The sequence below is a fragment of the Penaeus monodon genome, chromosome 7, assembly GCF_015228065.2.
Source record: "Penaeus monodon isolate SGIC_2016 chromosome 7, NSTDA_Pmon_1, whole genome shotgun sequence".
Lineage (NCBI taxonomy): Eukaryota > Metazoa > Arthropoda > Malacostraca > Decapoda > Penaeidae > Penaeus > Penaeus monodon.
This window is the reverse complement of record NC_051392.1, coordinates 12,745,776-12,766,471: the sequence shown is the minus strand read 5'-3', so window position 1 is coordinate 12,766,471 and position 20,696 is coordinate 12,745,776. Positions and strand designations below refer to the sequence as shown.

General features: G+C 42.1%; 1 protein-coding gene across 1 annotated transcript in view; it reads right to left on the bottom strand.

The window, feature by feature from the left end:
- LOC119575099 (inositol-trisphosphate 3-kinase B-like) overlaps positions 1-20,227 on the bottom strand; it is a 132,211-nt gene extending 111,984 nt beyond the window's left edge. The window contains exon 1 of the mRNA XM_037922508.1: positions 20,103-20,227. The gene's annotated coding sequence lies outside the window, so the exon portion shown is untranslated. The remainder of the gene's footprint in view (positions 1-20,102) is intronic.
- Between the last annotated feature and the right edge of the window lie 469 nt (positions 20,228-20,696).

Here is a 20,696-nt window from a genome sequence, read left to right as displayed (position 1 = left end):
TATATATATATTATATATATATATATATATATATATATATATATATATATATATATATATATTCCACTTAATTTACTTAAAACGGAGTAAATAAAGTAAATAATAAAAAAACGCGTCCCACCACCAATTAAAACTCACTCATTCCCTCACTGAAAAAAACGCCCACACCAATAGATCACTAAATGTATGTAAAAAAAAAAACGTAGAGAGAAGAAAAATGAAAAAAAAAAAAAAAAAAAAGACACGAAAAAAAAGGCGTAAAGAGAGAAGAAGAAAAAAAAGAAAATAAAAAAAAGACACGAAAAAAAGCTAGCACCATTCAACAAATTTCACCGAAGCTTCTATCCCGGCACCTCGCGGATGCTGATCTGGGGCAAGATGCTCTCCCGAGCGTGAGCAGCATCCGCCTGGGAAACTGTGCGTGTAGAGACCGTATGGGATTTCAGGCTAACTTAAAACGAGTAATCCGGTTGTGTAAATCCTTAATAACACGGGTGATTGGCTTCATTTGAGGAAAAAAAAATATATATTTTTTTTCTTTTGATAATCTCTCGTCTTAAGTTTTATTTTATTTTTTTCTAAACCTGATTTAATGATTACACATATTACCATATAATACGCAATTCATTTATTCGTACATCTATTTCCTTTATTATAATTATCATCATATTTTTATTTCCTCTTATTATTTTTAATGATGCCTTTTCTACCTTCTCTTTCGTGAAGTATGTGACTCATCCTTACTTTAAAACTAAACCAACGATAAACCTTTCTTAAAACGACGAGAAATATAACCGTATTCTAATTTAATTCAAAGACAAAAAAAGAAAAAAAATCCATCATATCTACCCATTTACTTACATCGTTTTTTTGACAATATATTCGAGAATGTCTATGCAAACACAGTATCCCTACTTCAAACCTAACACGAATGAAAAACGAATGATCTGTTTCGCTAATGACGGGTCTCTATCGCAAACCTCCGTAATTATTGCCATCCTGCCACTAAGAAAAAAATATATACCGAAAGGATGTCACACCATTGTACTCGAAACCGCAGGTGAAATACTGCATCCTCTCCGCCACATCCGCGGCCGTTGTCGAGACAGTACATGCAGCCCGCCAAGACCCTCTTCAGTGTGCTGACGCTATCGTTTATTTCTCTCTCTCTCTCTCTCATATATATTATTATATTATCATAATATAATATATATTATAATAAAATATATATATATACAGGTGTGTACATATGTATGTATATACATACATACATACATACATAAATACATACATACCATACACTACAGACATACACACACACACACACACACCGTGTGTGTGTGTGTGGGGTGTGTGTTGTGTTGTGTTGTTGTGTGTGTGTGTGTGTGTATGTGTGTGTGTGTGTGTGTGTGAAGTGATTGTGTTAGTGTGTGTATGTGTTGTGAAAAGAATATATAGAAAGAGAGAGAAAGGGAAAAAGAAAAAAAAGAAAGAGAAAGAGAGAGAGATAGAGAGAGAGAGAGAGAGAGAGAGAGAGAGAGAGAGAGAGGAGAGAGAGAGAGAGAGGAGAGAGAGAGAGAGAGGAGAGAGAGAGAGAGAGGAGAGAGAGAGGAGAGAGAGAGAAAGAGAGAGAGAGGAAGAGAGAGACACAGAAAGAGAAAGAGAGAGAGAGAGAAAAAAAATAATTTCATTTTCCCACAAGAAATATCATTATCATCATTCATTATTTATTAGTTTCATCTTCATGGATATTTACCAATATCTGCACTAGCACATACAACAGCCAGGAGCTAAAATGATAATGATAATTTCTCACTACCACCTTTATCATCATCACCATCCATTAATCTGAATATTAGTTTGTTATTGTCATTACAGCTAATCACACGGTCAGCGAAGAGATTCACTAGTATTCATCATACTTACCACCGCATAAATATCAATCACTGTCATTCACAGCGTTCTAATTAATACAGAGTGCCAATTAGAAAACAACTCTGCAAACAGTGCCACAGCGTTCACCATCAATTCCAATGTCAAAGCCAATCTTAACAAACAAACTCAAACTCATGGACGGACGGACGGACAGACAAACAAACACTCACACACACTTAAAACACACACACACACACACACACACGAACACGAACACACACACGAACACGAACACGAACACACACACACACACACACACACACACACACACACACACACACACACACACACACACACACACACACACACACACACACACACGACAATAACACATGTTTAGTTCTCCCCCTCCACCCCCCCGCTGCGTCCGACCCGCCAAGGCTGGGGCTCATGATGAATGAACTCGTAGGTTGCTTTCCTTGATTAAAATAATACTAACATTTGTAGTCGCGCGTGGGCTGGCGGAGAGACGATATTTCATGGTCGATACTTTGTAATAACACACATCCGATGTACGATGCACGCCCATACATCATTCGTTCAGTCGTTTATCATAATGAGAATTAAAAAGAAACGGGAGTTTCTTCCTAAATGGCCCTCTGGCGGCCACTCCGCGAACTTCGTCGGTAAGCCTTCGAGTTCTGATTGCATATCACTATCTGGCCTCCGTTGCAGCAGGGCCAGCATAACCCCAGTGATTACCGAATGCTAAGTCATCCCTACCGTTCCTTTATATCGAACAGCTGCCACTCAAATTATAGCGCAGATCTCTATTATGAATATCCTACCCGCCATTAAAAAAGCCATCTCTTCCGATCGAAATTTATGTTTATAACAATTTTACAAAAAAGGAAAGTCGCAACACCTGTCAACCTAAAAATGGCTAAAACGACGAAAGCCAATCAATCCCCAGCCATTTGCAAGCACGCAACCCTCTCTGGGCAGAAAGCGCCAGGTCCCTACACAAGCAGGTAGGATCTTAAGGTGATGTCTCCAACAGCTGTGTGGGAGTGACGTCACGACCCTCAGCTGTCATCAGGTATCATAAAAAGAGTGATCGCGAGTAATGATCTGCCACGCACCAGGCGCACACAGCACACGGTATCAAAACCGACCGACCCAATCTGGCACAAAACCAAAACAAGTAAACATAATGCGAGAGAGGATCCAACGCTATCCCAACTCCTTAGGGGGATCTGACACTCACACGCACGCAAAACAAAAGAGGGAGAGAAGAAGAAGAAGAAAAAAAGGCAAATGGAAAGTATAAACACCAGAGTTCACTTCCAGACCTCTATGGCGCTGCAAGGACCTTCGGCGCGAACACACGCCTCGCTCCGTCGTGAAAGTTGTCGTCATCTGGCAGAAATAAAGATAAGAAAATGTTCTTGGCCTCGTATTGTCTAAGACGGCAAGAGGACAAACCTAAATATTTCGACGGAACCAGCTGTGAATTTCGACGAACAGACACAAGGCCGGGTCAAGTCTTTTATCTGCGCGAGGCAAGATAGAGCTAGGCTGCAGACTGAGAGTTTTGAGGGAGGGAGGAGGGAGGGAGGGAGGGAGGGAGGGAAGAAAGGAAGAAGGGTGGAAGGTAGAAAAGAGGGAGGGAAGGAATAACGCGAGAGGGGAGAGAAAGGAAGAAGAGGGTGGGACGCGGAGGGGAAGGCGAAGAGGGGAAGAGAGAGAGAGAGAGAGAGAGAGAGAGAGAGAGAGAGAGAGAGAGAGAGAGAGAGAGAGAGAGAGAGAGAGAGAGAGAGAGAGAGAGAGAGAGTGAGAGAGAGAGAGAGAGAGAGAGACGGGTAATTTCTATCACAAACATAAAAGGTGCAGTTTTAGAAAGTGCGCTTTGTGAACGTAACTTGTTCTCATTCACTTCCATTGCGTGTGTGTATGAGTGTGCGTGTGCGAGTGCTGTGTATGTGTATGTGTTTGTGTATCTATGTTTATGTTTATGTTTGTGTGTGTGTGTGTGTGTGTGTGTGTGTGTGTGTGTGTGTGTGTGTGTGTGTGTGTGTGTGTGTGTGTGTGTGTGTGTGTGTGTGTGTGCGTGTGCGATACCGAATAAATCCCAGACAAGGTCAAAATAAGAAAGAAAAAAGAAGAAAAAAAAATCCCTAAAAACTTCCTGAATTCCAAGCCTTTCCCCTCTCCCCTCGCCTCCCTACCCCTTACCTTCCCCTACCCTTACCCCTACCCCTATCCCTTCCCCTACCCTTACCTCTTCCCCTTCCCCTTCCCCTACCCCTACCCCTACCCCTTACCCTTACCCTACCCCTACCCCAACAACTGCCCCTTTCAACACCAGCAATTGCCCTCTCGTTTATGCATCCCTTAATCATGCGATTTTCTTTTTAATCGACAAACACCCATCTTCGCCTCCTAAATGCGCCTCGTCTTACCCGCCTCGCTCAAGGGCATGGGTACAAAAAACAGGTTTCTAGCCTTTGAATTGCAATAGTTCAACAGGACAATAAGCGAGTGAGAGGGAAAAAAAAGATATATAAAATAAAATCTTGCAACACCCGATTTGATTGGGATTAAGGTTTTGAGACTCTGTTAAGTCTCATTTAAACATAGATTGGAATTAATTGTATGTCATCACAGGCCGTTTTGCGTCGTCGGCGATTTCCATGCCTGTCTACAACGTTTACACGCTGCATTCAACGCCATGACGAATGGGATTTCTAGACACACTATTCACTGTATACCGCAACAAAGGAGTGAATTTTACGCAAATGCTAATACTCACTTTTACAGTCGACACGGTTATATTCAAGGAAATTGAGAATAATATCGAGATTATGAAGGGAATCTTTTAAAATAATAATGTGAGAGAGGGCGGAGGACTTCTTTCATAAAAAACGTTACTTCACAGATTAACGGGGTGACTAAAGTATTCTCACATACATCGAAAATCTGGAAAATCTTTAAACAAGAATCAAGATACAAGCTCATAAATATTTTTCGAAACCACTTTCCATAATAGCTGTCTTGTAAATAAGTCGTTAAGTCGCACACACACATATCCGGTAAGACGTAAGTACTTCATATGGATGAAGTACTCCCTACACTATGCCCACGTGGTTACTATTTACATCTATTTATGCAGCTGTTTAACAACACCTGTTCAACAAGTGAGGCTTAATCTAGTTTAGCCATAATGACGTCATCAAATACTATCGTATACACAAATGTTCGACTAAAAATGTATAGAGATAATTTGCATAAGTCTACAACACGTAGTCTAAGCCACCTATTAATATTTAAAGTTAAGGCTTAAATCTGAATAAATTTGTCGAGCTTCAGGTGCACACGTCACTTCCATATTCAGGAGCATATATACTTAAACAGCATTCCTTTTATAAATACATCATAAATACTCAAGGAGGTCTTCCTTATAACTATTTCGCGCGTGTTTATTAATTTTAATGGCCTTTTATGTATGAATTGAGGAAGGCAAAGAACCAAAGCAGTAAGTCAACATTGGAGAGACAAACCTCGACAAGAGAGAAGCCAGTAAACCACCTACGAAAAGCGGCCTCGGTGCGGAAGAGGACGTTAAATCCAAGCTTCGACTGAATGCCTACGTTTTCTCAGGCGGTAACATCACAGAGGATGCCTGCGTTTTTCAGCACGCCTCCAGAGGGCATATAATCTGCATAAACAAAAACCAAGAGTGAGACTGATCTCGACGGAGAAAATAGCAACAGCAGCAGCATCAAAGCCGCATATCCGGTTCACCTACGCCTCGCCCGTCGTCTTGTCCTCTGCCCTGAACTCCCAACCTTTCCCTCGCGAGCACAGCATCTTCCCCGCCTCGCCGCCACGCATCTTCGGCGCCACCAGAGAGGGGTGACGATCGGGGGCCGCCCACGGTATTCGCCGCCACCGCCGCCCTGTCGCGTAAGATAACGCGGAGCAACTTTTTTTTTTATAAATAATAGTAATAATAATAGTAATAACGTTAACAACAGCAACATTATCTTCAGAAACATCAACAACAATAATGATGATAGTAACGAAGATAACTGATGAAGATAATCACAACGACAGGTGACGCGTGTCGGCCATCAAACGATCTTTTTCTTTAGTGGCTTCCTCCCTTACGCTCCTTTCCCCTCGTCCCGCGGGGCCGCCGTCGACCCGCGTGCCAATTATGTGACTAAGGCATCAGCGGCATTCCTCCTCCGCTGCACGCTCGCGACGAGTGAACTTCCAGGACTTCTCTCTCTAATGAGCACTCGCCGGCAGTTCCTGTTGCTGCTTGCTGGGTGCCCCTTCGGCGGCCCTGGTCAACTTCCGCGTTTGTGGGGGCGCTGGGGGCGGTGGAGGGAAGGGGAGGGGGGAGGGAAGGGGCGGTGGAGGGAAGGGGAGGGGGAGGGAAGGGGCGGTGGAGGGAAGGGGCGGTGGAGGGAAGGGGCGGTGGAGGGAAGGGGCGGTGGAGGGAAGGGGCGGTGGAGGGAAGGGGAGGGGGAGGGAAGAGGCGGTGTAGGGAAGGGGAGGGGGAGATGGAGGAGGGAAGCAGGAGGGGGAAGAGAGAGAGAGAGAGAGAGAGAGAGAGAGAGAGAGAGAGAGAGAGAGAGAGAGAGAGAGAGAGAGAGAGAGAGAGAGAGAGAGAGAGAGAGAGAGAGAGAGAGAGAGAGAGAGAGAGAGAGAGAGAGAGAGAGAGGCGTGCAATGGTCATTATCACATTCTTGTTCGTGTGATTCTATTTATTGTGAGAATACATATAATTTTTGAAAATCTTTTGTCTAATTTCTTTTTGTAAGATTTGATAAGACACGATGGCTTTCGGAATAGATTTATCCCTTATCTATCACCCCGACAATCTAACAGCAACTCTACTCCGACACTCTACTTCGATCTTCACGCTACAGCGCCGTCCATCGCCGTGACCTTGCCTTTACCCGACACTGACCTTGCAACTAAGCCGAAAAAAAATTTGTCTCCGAAGTCTTCCTTTTTTCAGAGGTGTCGACGGCTCGCTCTAGATGGGCAGCTGGAGCCAAGGTGAACTACCCTCGACAAGTCTTAAGATGCCGACCAATATCTTCATGACACGTCTGGCTTCTCCTCTCCTCCCCCTCTTCTCGTATTTACCCCCTTCCCCTCCTTCTCATTACCCCTCCCTCCCTCCTTCTCATTACCCCTGCTCCCCTCCCCTCTTCTCATTACCCCTGCCCCTCCCCCCCCCTTCCTCTTCGCCTTGAATCAAGAACCATACTTCTTTCTCTACACTTCTTTCCTTCCTCCTCTTCCTCCTCCTTCTCCTTACCTCCCTCTACCCCATTCCTCGTCTCTTTCCCCTTCCCCTTCCCCTTCTCCCTTTCAATCAGTGATAGCGCTGAGAACAATTAAAATAATCATAGCAATACTGATAACGCATCTATCGATATCTTTACTATTGCCAACCAAATGCCAACTTATTTAGAGTCTTCGGCATTTCGCAGCCAAACGCTAATCACTCAATAAAATCAGCACATCTACCATTCCGAGATCAAAGCTTACTCACGCTCTTTAAAACCACTCGTTAAAACCACCACTATCGCCATTACCATTTCGCAATCAAAGGCTAATTACAATCATTATTACTCATTATCGCTAATTACTCGTTATCGCACACTCAACTTTTAAAAGCGACCTCTCTGAACACGAATTAAATACCAGACCAACTCGACAGGATGAACAAGTGAACTTCTATGCTTACAACACAGCGGATATCGTTCCCATTATCACTGTCTTGTTAACATATATTTGTGTTTTTCTTTCGATTCTCAGCATTTTGTTAGCATGCATATAATTTGTTTTTTTCTTGTGTTTTTATGAAAATCAAAAATAAGTGCGGGGTATTCGGCTCTTGAGGTCATTTATTTGTGAATGTATGAATTAATCTGCACGTATGTTATATATATATAATATATATATATATATATATATATATATATATATATATATATATATATATAATAAATACAAAATAACATAATTGTATATATATGTATATTTATTATAATTATGTAATGTTATGTGTATGTATGTATGTATGTATGTGTGTGTAAATAAACAAACAAACAAAAAATAAATAAATAAATATAAACATACAGTCAATACAGATATACACATATACATGTGGGCATATATAAATTCTCTCTCCTCTCTCTCTCTCTCTCTCTCTCTCTCTCTCTCTCTCTCTCTCTCTCTATATATATATATATATATATATATATATATATATATATATATATATATATTTATGATGTATGTATGTATGAACACACACACACACACACACACACACACACACACACACACACACACACACACACACACACACACACACACACACACACACATACATAATATTATATATATATATATATATATATATATATATATATATATATATATATGTATATATATACATATATACATATATATAATATATATGTAAAATATATAATATATATACATAAATATACATATATAATACATATATATACATATATATACATATATATACATATATATATATATATGCACACCTTTTAGCAGGCATGAAAGGCAAAACTCCAATGTTCAACAGTGCTACTAATCTTCTCCATGCGATTAATTAACATCAGAATGTGCTAATTACTTACCGACACGACAATTCATGGCACGGTCTTTAATAGCCACCCTTGCTATCATAACTTCCAAGATAATATCATCAGTAGCTTTAACTTTACGAATGTCACTATAAACAAACGTTTAGTTTGTATAAACGTTCGTATAAACGTTTCCGAGAAATGACAGGGGTAGAAGTTTGAACGGTGTTATTGCTTTTATTATTTTCATATATATTATTATTTTCATGATCATTATCATCTTTGTCATTATTATAATTATTGTTACTATTATTACCATCATCACCATCATTATTGTTACTATTATAATTATTACCATCATTATTATCATTATCATTATTATTAAGATAATGATGATTATCATTCATATTACAATAATTTTCATCAATATTAATAACATGTTACTATTATTATGATCATTGTTATTATTAATATCATCATCATCATCATCATCATCGTCATAGTCACCATCATTATCATCACCATCCTTATCATTACTATCTCCGTTATCATTATCAGCATAAACCATTGTTGTACTGCAGCTGTAAAAGTAGCAATAATCGTTGCAGCTGTAGCAATAATAAAATAACATAAATGCAGCAGCGGTAGTATTTGTAAAAGTAAAATAAGAATATAGCTAATAATAATAATAATAATTATCATTATTATTATTATTATTATAATAATTATAATAATAATAATTATAATGATAATTATAATAATAATAACAACAATAATAATAACAATAATAATAACAATAATAATAATAATAATAATAATAATAATAACATTATTATCAATAACAATAATAGTAATAATAATAACAACTACAACAACAACTATAACAACAACAATAATAATAATAACAACAACACTAGTAGCGACAGTAGTAGTAGTAGTAGTAGTAGTAGTAGTAGTAGTAGTAGTAGTAGTAGTAGTAGTAGTAATAATAATAATAGTAATAGTAATAATAATAATGATGATAATAATACTAATAAAAATAATAACATTAACAACAACAACAATAATAACATTAACAATAATAATAATAATAATAATAATAATAACAACTACAATAATAATAACCAGTTAGTAGTAGTAGTAATAATAGTAACAGAAATAATAATAATAATGATGATAATACTGTTAACAACAACAAAAGCAATAACAATAATAATAATAATAATCAATAATAACATAGAGAAAGAGATGAAGAAATCAAGATAAAAAATTGAAGAAGAAGAAGAAGAAAGAAGAGGAGGATAAGAAGAAGAAAAAAAAAATAAAAGAAGAAGAAAAAACTGAAAAAAGGGAAGAAGCAGACTTAGAAGAGAGAAGAAAGAAAAAAATCAGAAAAAAAAATAAAAGGAGAGGAAGGAGGAAAAGATAAATGAGGTCACATGGGAAGGGACGACAACCGAAAGGAGGAAGAAGGCCAGAGAAAAGAATAACAAGGAACAGGAGGAAACTGACCATGGACACAAAGGTAAAGTTCAAAGAGGAGGGAGAAAAAGGAGGCAGAAGAAAGAGATGGAGAAAAGAAGATGAGAAGAATGAGGAGGAGGAAGAGTTGGGGGAGGAGGGAGCGGGGGGTAGGGGAGGAGGAGGATGGGGAGAAGGAAGAGGAGGAGGAAGAGGAGGAGGAGGAGGAGGAGGAGGAGGAGGAGGAGGAGGAGGAGGAGGAGGAGGAGGAGGAGGAGGAGGAGGAGGAGGAGAAGAAGAAACAAACTGAAGAAAAAAGAAAGAAAGAAAGAAAGAAAGAAAACAAGAACCCCCCCCCCCCCCCGCTTCAGATCCAAACATCCCCAGCGGAATTCGAACCTTCCTCAGGGTTTTGGAAAAGTTCCAAACGGCGGCCACTCGTCACACCAACAACCAGCGCGTCTAAAAATAAACTGATTGAAGAAAGAAAGAAAGAAAGAAAGAAAGAAATGTTTTACATTCTCTTCCTCTTTTTTTTAATGATTAGTTATGTTTTTATTTTCCCGGAGTGCGTGGTTAGGGTTTGTATATAAGGCTTTGTGACGTGGGTGTTTGTGCTGTTGAGCCACTCCTTCCTACATCCTTCGCCCTCCCTCTTTGTTTCTCCTTTGCCTCCTCCTCCTCCTTTTCTTCCTTTGCTTCGTTCGCTGTCTTTCTCACTCTTCTTTACTCCATCTTCTTGTTCTATCGGCCTTTCTTCCCATTCTCTCCCTTTCATTCTCCCTCCTTCGCTCCCACTCTTCCCTTTAAAACCCGTGTGCTCAGCCCTCTCACTCTGTTCCTTTCTCAGTCTCCCTTCGTAATGTCTCTCGATCTCCCCCCTTCCACCGACTTCCTTTTCCTCCCTCTCCCGTCCTCTTTCCCGCTCCCTCGCCCCCTCTCCCTCCTCTCCCTCGGCCCTTCTCCCTCCTCTCCCTCGACCTTTCACCCTCCTCTCCCTCGCCCCTTCTCCCTCCTCTCCCTCGCCCCTTCTCCCTCCTCTCCTCCCCTCTTCCCCCTTCCCTTCCTGCACCCTCAGCCCTTCCGCTTTCCATTCCCTCCCCTCCCCCTCTCCCTCCCCTTCCATCCCCTCCCTTCCCCCTCTCCCTCCCCTCCCCTCCCCTCCCGCCCTTCTACGGCTGGTATGGCTCTTATATAAGAGTCGCTGTCGTTCGGTGTTGCTGGCTGGGGAGCTTCTGCCAAAATCCGCTGGAAGACGAATTGCAACCTGGAATTGGAGATCATGCAATGCAACGTCGAGTACAAATCCAGTCGACCTTCTCAGAATACAATTAACCGAAGAAGAAAAAGAAAAAAAGAATGTCTTCAACTCCTACGCGTTTCCCTCCTCAAAAAAACAGGTTTGGAAATAAAAATAACAATAATTCTATTCATATCCCCACCGCAAGACCAACGACCATATCGGGTTTGTGACGTAAAGAACCAGTGCGTGACGTCAGAGCGTTTACAGTACCTGGGCGGAGTGGGCGCCGGTCCGCCGTCCTCGGGTGGCGGGAAAATTCTTTGTTCGTGTCTTATCTCCCTCAGGTTTGGGAGGACGGCCGACTTGCTTAATTGTTTTGTCGGTCAGCACGTGTCTCTGTCAAGTTATTAAAGACTCCAGAGTTGTCTTGCTTGCAATCGTAAATAAGCATCTCGGTTCTGGATTAATGGATTGTTGCAGCCTCATCGTCCTGCAGACTCGCCCGGTTATCTTCTAATGATCACGCATCTGTCCTCCCTAAGGCCACGGAATAGATTGCAGCTCCGACCCTACGAGCATTACATAATGGCGTTCCTCTCACATAAAACAAAACAAAACAAATAAATAAAAGCCCGCAGAAAATCTTGTTCCAGTCTGCGCAGAGAGAGGTCCGGGTGACGTGTCCTGAGAGACGAAAGTGGCGGTAAATTCCACCCTCTTGTGTTCGTCGCCTTGTTGACATTTGGGGCAGCCATGACACGCGGGCCAATGCAAAAACCAGGTATGGACTGAGCGTGAGTGAAACTGGATTTTGAAAACCACACGTGACTCATGGGAGATACTGTTGCTGGATTTTCTTTTTTTTTATTATTATTTTTTATTTCTTTTTTTTCCCTTGTTTCTATGTTGCGATGCCTTTCAATCGGTTTTGCTTATAAATTAGCTTATATTTATTTAGGAAATTACTTACTGTTACTGTATTTATAGTATATTTTCTTTCTATATTAGTTTTATTTTCGTTATCAGTTTCGTTTAATAATGAGGTATGTTTATGGATTAAATTAAAATCATTCTTTAATTTCAGAATACTTCGCACACAGACTTTATTCCTTTCATCTCTACGGTTTTAACTTTCGCCTTACGGTAATATCCGACAATGAAAGAACTATAATTACATACAGCTGTTCGAATTAGAAGTAACAACGAAGTCACAATGCATCATAAACGGAAACGGTTTTGTAAGGGGAACGATCAAACTCCGCCTTTAAAAAAAAAAAAAAAAAAAAAAAAAAAAAAAAAAAACAATCACTCGAAACGATTTCTGATACAACTCGCGCAATAATTCTGGGTGACTATTTCAGACAAACTCCATGTAATTTTTGGGAGCCTATTTCTAGCATGATTATTGCAATTTCCGCACGATCCCCTGCAATCTTTTGCGGATATTTCGGGTACGACGCACGCAATCTAGGATGACTCTTTCCCACACGACTCACACGCAATCCACTCATACCTCAACGCCAGTTAACTCCTTGACGAAAACCAAGGACGCAACACTATTCGCAAAGACCTCCGATAACCTATTAAATAAACAAAACGGGATAACTTGAAGCAATGACAACGATTATTAACGAGCTGCCAAAGGAGCAGACCGACAGCTGACGAAGACCGCGCCTCTCCCGCTCCATATTACATTACGCCCCAACCATCTTCAAGGATGTTCCCTGATGCACCCTACACCTGTCTTAACCCCGGCCCACCCACGCGCGCCCAGCCCACCCACGTAAACCTGCCTACCTCGCCCACTCTCGCCCACTCTCATGCGGGGTGTCGATTTTATAGAAATTGAGGGGGAGGAAACGAGTCTGTTATCCAGTGCGTGTTCAGCCAGTCGCTCGTAGGAAGTGTGGCGATTACGATGATAAAGCTAGGGAGAGAAGGAGAGAGAGGGGGAGAGGGAGTGAGAAGGGGCGAGGGAGGGAGAGAGTGGGGGAGAGGGAGAGAGAGGGGGGGGAGAAGAGGAGAGGGAGGGAGAGAGAGGGAGAGGCAGAGGGAGAGGGAGAGGGAGAGGGAGAGCGAGAGAGAGAGAGAGAGGAGAGAGAGAGAGAGAGAGAGAGAGAGAGAGAGAGAGAGAGAGAGAGAGAGAGAGAGAGAGAGAGAGAGAGAGAGAGAGAGGGAGAGAGGGAGAGGGAGAGGGAGAGGAAGAAGAGAGAGGGAGAAATCACGAAGACAACCAACACAAACAATATCGCAAATTAAGAAGTGAGGCGGTTTATGCTACAAAGACACACAAAACGGATACATATACATACATGGGATACATGTACGTATATCATGTATCCGAATATATATAATTATCTACTTATTTTTATGGTCATGATCTAAAGTTGATTGATGGATGAAAATGAATACGAAGATTCTGATAATATATGGTATATAATACAATAGATGAAGATTTCCACGAATTTTACCAATCATCGCCACAGACAAATACATTATCTATTCAGAGAAACCATTCCACCTGTTTCTATTCACTAATCTAGTTATTCAGTTTTATTACATCACAGAACGGGAAATAAGAGGTTAGTAGTTAGTACTTAACAACCAGGCCTACAATTATATAAAATCCGGTTTCGCGCCAACACGAATTCCCGATTCGATCCCGACAAACGCATCCACAAAGACCCGAAAACTCCACCTCATAATCCTCATGCAAAATTATCATCACTATTATTGATTAATATTCCATAATTGCTAGAAAATTCTTTAAAATAAACACCACAACAAAGCAGATCGACCTTCCACCCGCAGCGGAACATCAGCGCCATCAAGCAGCTCGAGCGACAAACTCTTCGTCTCCATGGCTTCATCGCCGCCATTTTGAATGGCTGTAGCTCCGATAACATCTTAAAAGATATTATATATATATATATATATATATATATATATATATAATATTAAAGAGGAGAGAGAGAGAGAGAGAGGAGAGAGAAGAGAGAGAGGAGAGAGAGGAGAGAGAGAGAGGAGAGAGAGTGAAGAGAGAGAGAGAGAGAGAGAGAGAGGAGGGGAGAGAGGAGAGAGAGAGGAGAGAGAAAAGGTAAGAGAGAGAGAGAGAGAGAGAGAGAGAAAGAGAGTGAGAATGAGCGAGAAAGAGAGAGAAAAAGAGAGATTGACTTTTTTTTCTTATGGAACGATAATAAATGTTCGACATTCTAGACATCGTAATTATAGTACTGAAAGAATATAATACGTGCCAAATGTTTTATTCAAGTCCCGATCGAAAAAAGAAGGAAAGACACAGAGATCTATAAAAACATAAAGCGAAGTACTACACTCTATACGACCCAAGAGAGATTAAGAACACCAAATTAAAAATCAGTATATACAGGTTTCACATTTCATTGACAAGTGCAAACACAAGTAACATCTATATAAAAAAAATCGGAATATTAGTTACACACCTTATTAGCTGATCCAAGTCTGAGAGACACGGATGTAAACCGAAAAATACAAATAAAATATAAAATAATAAAATAGTTTTTTTTTACCAACATCACAATTAAACATCTAACAATAAAAATAGATAGATCAATACTATATAAAAAAAAAACATTAATAATTGATAAATATAAAAATGAAAGCAAGTAAAGTCAAACAAACGGAACAAAGAAAAACAAGAAACATAATAAGTGAATTTAAAAATAGCAACAAATAAACCAATTAACTGTTTGATGAAACAAACCAAACAAAAAAAACGCACATCAATAATAAAGAAATAAATAAAGAAAAGAAAACGCTTCTCATACTGCCACCTCTATCATCGCCCTACCTTATGCCTCTGGCCGAATCTACTGCACCTAAATAGTGTCCAGCACCAACACACGGGGAAAAAAACCCTGACGCAATAACGAACACAACGTAAGAAAAAAAAAGTCTTCGCAATAATTAGGGGAAAAAATGTTTTGTCGTTACGAAGAGACATAATCATCCGTGGGCGTCCGTCTGCTCAAGGAACACCATTTAGACGCTCAAATGACACCGAACATTACTCGTTTCAGGTGGCAAGGGATAAGCGAGTTAACAGTTGTCCTTCCGTACTTGGCATTCAACATGTATTTTACACATCAGAGCGAATAATGGAATAATGTAGACCATTTAAAAAAAAAGAAAAAAAAAACAATAATAAAAATAAATAAATGACATTAGGTAGACCACTGCTAAAAGTAAATGGCATTATACAGATCACTGCAAAAACTAAATGACATTATTTAGAAAACTGCAAAAAGTAAATGGAAATTATAAAGACCACTGCAAAAAACAAATGACATTATTTAGATAACTGCAAAAAGTAAATGACATTATATAGAACCGCTGTAAAAAAAAATGGATGACATTATATATTAAGTTACGATGTGTGTGGTAATTTTATGATAGTGGAACATCAATACAGCGGATTACAAAGAAAAGAAAGGAAAAAACGACAAAATCACTTACAAACAGCGTTCATTATTTCTACTCAGCAACATCTAGACGGAGAGAGACGAGATCGCTCTTCCTCCTCATATACTTATATACTTATATACTTAGGGGAAAAAGGTATCGTTATTCAAAGAGAGAAAAGTTTCAACAGCAGACGACTATAACGACATTGCACGAGCCATAAATTAGTCCAATTATGTTTTATCGTCCGTGAGAGAGAGAGAGAGAGAGAGAGAGAGGGAAGAGAGAGACAGAGAGAGAGAGAGGTGAGAGGGAGAGAGAGAGAGAGAGAGAGCAGAGAGAGAGAGAGAAGAGAGAGAGAGAGAAAAGAGAGAGAGTAGAGAGGAGAGACGAGAGGGGAGAGAGAGACGGGAGAGGGGAAAAAGAGAGAGAGAGGGGAGAGAGGAGAGAAGAGAGGGGGAGGAGAGGGGAGGGGGGGAGAGGGGAAGGGGGAGAGGGGGGGAAGAGAGAGAAGAGGAAGAGAAAAGGGGAGGGGAAGGGGGGAGAGAGCAGATGGGAGAGAGAGAGGGGAGAGAGGAGAGAGAGAGAGAGAGAGAGAAGAAGAGAGAGAGAGAGGGAGCGAGAGAGAGAGAGAGAGAGAGAGAGAGGGGAGAGAGAGAGGGGAGGGGAGGAGAGAAAAGAGGAGAGAGAGAGAAGAGAGAGAAAAAGAGAGAGAGGGAGAAGACAAAAGAGAGAGAGAGAGAGAAGAGAGAGAGAGAGAGAGAGAGAGAGAGGAGCGAGAGAAGGGAGAGAGAGGGGAGAGAGAGAGAGAGGGGAGAGAGGGAGAGAGAGGAGCTAGGGGAGAGAGAGAGAGAGAGGGGGGAGAGAGAGGGAGAGGGGAGAGAGAGAGGAGAGGAAAAGAGGGGGAGAGAGAGAGAGGAAGAGAAGAGGGGAGAGAGAGAGGGAGGGGGAGAGGGAGGGGGAAAAGAGAGGGAGAGGAGAGAGAGAGGATGAGGAGAGAAGAGGGAGGAGGGAGAGAGAGGAGAGGGGGAGGGGAGAGAGGAGAGAGGGGGAAGGGAGGAAAGGGGGGGAGGAGAGGGAAGGAGGGGAGAGAGGGGAGAGAGAGAGGGAGGGAGGAGAGGGAGAGAGGGGAGGGGGGGGGAGGAGAGGGGGAGAGAGAGAGGGGAGAGAGAGAGGGGAGAGAGAGAGAGAGGAGAAAGGGGGAGAGAGAGAGAGAGGAGGAAGAGAGGGGAAGAGGAGAGGGAGAAGAGAGGAGAGAGAGAGAGGAGAGAGAAGGGGAGAGGAGGGAGAGGAAGAGAGGAGAAAGAAAGAAAAAAAAGGAAAGAAAAAAGGGAAAAAGGGGGGGAAAAAGGGGGAAGGGGGGAAAGAAAGAAATAGAGAAAAAAGAAAAAAAAGGGGAAAAGGAAAGAGAGGGGGAGGGGGAAAGAGAGAAGGGGGGGGAGAGGGGGGAAAGGAGGGGAGAGAAGGGAAGGAAGGGGAAAAGAGGGGAGAGGAGGAGGGAGGAGGAGGGAGAAGGAGGGAGGAGAGGGAGGGGGAGGAAGGAAAAAGAGAGAAGGGAGGGAGAGGGGGAGGGGAGGGGGAAAGGGGGAAGGGGGGGGAAAAAAGAGGAAAAGAGAGGAGGGGAAAAGTGGAGGGGGGGAGGGGGGAGGGAGGAGGGAGGAGGGGGGGAGGGAGGGAGGGAGGGCGGGGAGGGGAAAAAGGGGGACCAAAGGGGGAGGAGAGGGAAAAAAAGAGAAAAAAAAAAAAGAAAAAGGAAAATGGTGGGGGGGAGGGGGAAAAGGGCGAAAGATTTTTGGGAAGGAAGGAGAAAAGGGGGGAAAAGAGAGGGAGGGGGGGAGGGAAAGGGGGGGAGGGGGGAAAAAGAGAGGGGGGGGGAGGGAAAAGTGGAAGGGGGGAGGGGGGGGGAGAGGAGGAAAAAAGGAAGGAAAAAAAGGAAAGGAAGAAGGAAAAGTGGGAGGGAAAGGGAGGAAAAGGGGGGGGAAAGGGAAAAGGGAGGGGGGAGGGAGGGGAGGGGGGGGAGGGAGGGGGGGGGAGGGGGAGGGGAGGGAGAGGGGGGGAGAGGGGGGGAAAAGGAAAAAGGGGGTTGGGGAGAGGGGGTGGGGGAGGAAAGGGGGGGAAAGGAAGAGGGAGTTAGGGCAAGAGACAAGACAGACAGAGCATTTCTTTTTCCTTCCCCTTGCAGTCCGAAAAGCGCCCAGGAGGGGAGGCGACCCCGGAATTCAGGAGAGCTGTTGGAAGTCATCTGCGTTGTTGCACGCAGGGATGGTAGAGGGCTGTCAGCGAGAGGGGCTGTCAGCGAGAGGGGCTGTCAGCGAGAGGGGCTGTCAGCGAGAGGGGCTGTCTGCGAGAGGGGCTGTCAGCGAGAGGGGCTGTCAGCGAGAGGGGCTGTCAGCGAGAGGGGCTGTCAGCGAGAGGGGCTGTCAGCGAGAGGGGCTGTCAGCGAGAAACCTAGAAATAACAATGAGGAACAGGAGTGATATTAATAGATGCAAGTGCGTGACTGGGAGTAGGATAAGAGTGAAAGGAGGAGGGGGAGGAGGGGGAGGAGGGGGAGGAGAGGGAGGAGGATGGGGGGAGGGGGAGGGGGAGGAGGAGGGGGGGAGGGGGGAGGAGGAGGAGGAGAGAGAGAAAGACAAATAAAGAAAGAGACCGAGAGAGAGAGAAAAAGAAAAATCAACATATCCACAAAATAGAATAAAAAATCACAAAGATACCCCCTCCCCCTCCCACCGCTACCCTCACGGCCCACGCCCCGCCCCCTCCAACATACTTCCAACATGGGAAGCCCAGTTCGCTCTTATTAAGGCACGTAACAAAATTGGCATCCATCTGCAGCTTACGTGGCGAGCGACCTGCTGAGTTTTCCCCGGAAATCGCTCCGGGCTGAACATGATGTACGAAACGATATATTATTGATGAAAATTTTCCGTGGGTTGCATTACCAGCAGTGAGGAAAAAGAAAAAGAAAAATAGAAAAAAAGAAAAAGAAGAAAAAAAAAATTGTGTGTCTATATATGTATATATATATATATATATATATATATATATATATATATATATATATATATATAATAATATATATAGATATATGATATATATATATAGATATATATAGATATATATATACTATATAATATATATATATTTATATAGTACATATATATAATATATGACATATATAATAATATATAATAATATATATATAATTATATGTAATATATATATAGAATAATATATATATATATATATATTATATATATATAATATATATATATATATATATACATATATATATATATATATATATATATATATATATATATATATATATATATATATATAATTATAGAAATATGGAGATGAAAAAAATAATAATAACAAAAAAATGAAAATAAAAAAAATAAAACTAGTAAAAACACACAGAGCCATTGCGTTAATAAATTCAAGGAGCATAACACATGTGCTTCATAATATACCGAACAAGAATTCACTTCAATAACATTATTGGCCAAAATGCAGTTGCTTTAATAAATCTACTAACTAAAATATATCTGCATCACACGATTCCCAACAGAGATAAATTTGCTCCGATAAACAAACCTTTCCGAACCAAAATGCATTATCTTCTATCAACAAGCTGACCAAGAGACATTAATTGTAAATGAATAAATACAAACAGATTCTATAGTTTCTCAATCCTTTTTTTTTCCTCAATATCATTTTCGTTTCTTCCATCTGAAAGGAAAAGGAAAAATTTATATGAAACTTCATATTTTCCTTGACGCATTACGGGGAAACTGACACCGCGCTGTCGTCCCACAGGTTTAGCGAAGAATTCTAAGAATGTGTTAACGTTTGAGCTCCAAATATTCACTCGCATTCGTAATTAAAATATTTGTACGGAATGTCCTTTTGTTGCTTGCTTGTTTGCATGTGCTTTTTCTCCGCCGTGTTACATTTGCATAACAATATGGGTTTTATCTTCAGCCATTTTGTTTAAAGTGTGCCGTGAATATCCACAATAGCTCATTGTACGAGCGCATGTGGAGCCCCTCTTTAACTAACAATAACCCCGCAACAATCTGTCACAACTGCGCAAAAGAAGGATGTCGCCAGCAAACGTATTTCTTCGTCGCAAGACCAAATAAAGATCATAACATCAACGAGTACGAGAAAGTGACAAAAACGGAATTCCGAATCGAAGTCCAGTCGATATCGTGGGCGTTCCCTGAAAAGAAGCATCAAAATGGCTTCCCTTTTCGGGGCTCCTCACTATTTCGCAACAGGTTAGTCGGAGGCCACGCCCCAGTGGCACAAACTCACACACAACACACACACAGGAAGAATCCCTAACTTGGTAACACGAGGGCAGTGTTTACAAACTTGGGAGCGCGCCTCCGGGTCACTCACGCCGAGAACGGACTTCCGACACTCACTGGGACCGTAGACACGCCCGCGTGCGCTTCCCCGCAGGCGACGCGACAGGAGGAGCACGAGGAACACAGGAGATGCGATGCCACTCGACCCGAACTGTGTCCTGGCGCACCGCCTACTGCCCGACGGGCGGCGGGCCGGGTTCCTGTCCTGTCTCCGCGACCCGCTCAACCTACTCCCTCGCCAGCCCACCCTCACATCGCCTCGTTCGGTCCTTCGCATATTTTCAGCTTCTTGTCTAACTGCCCGACAAATCGCTGAAAGCCACTGTCTCTTTCCATTTGTTCAAACACCATCAACCAATTTTTTCTTCCCACCAACGTACAGACAACTCCCGTAGTCAGCCGCTCTCCCTCTCCCTCTCCTTCTCCCTTCCTCTCTCCCTCTCCCTCAGCCCCTCCCAAAAAAAGCCAAACCCAGGCCCAGTCCTTAAACAGACTCACCCTCACTCACACCCTAAACCAGACTCAGGGATCATCACTCTAACACAGCCTCTCACTCATGTAACCATGCTGAACCACATCCGCATGGAAATTACCATCTTTACCATTAAACACCATGCGGGTGGAACAAATTATATTACTACTTTTTTGCCC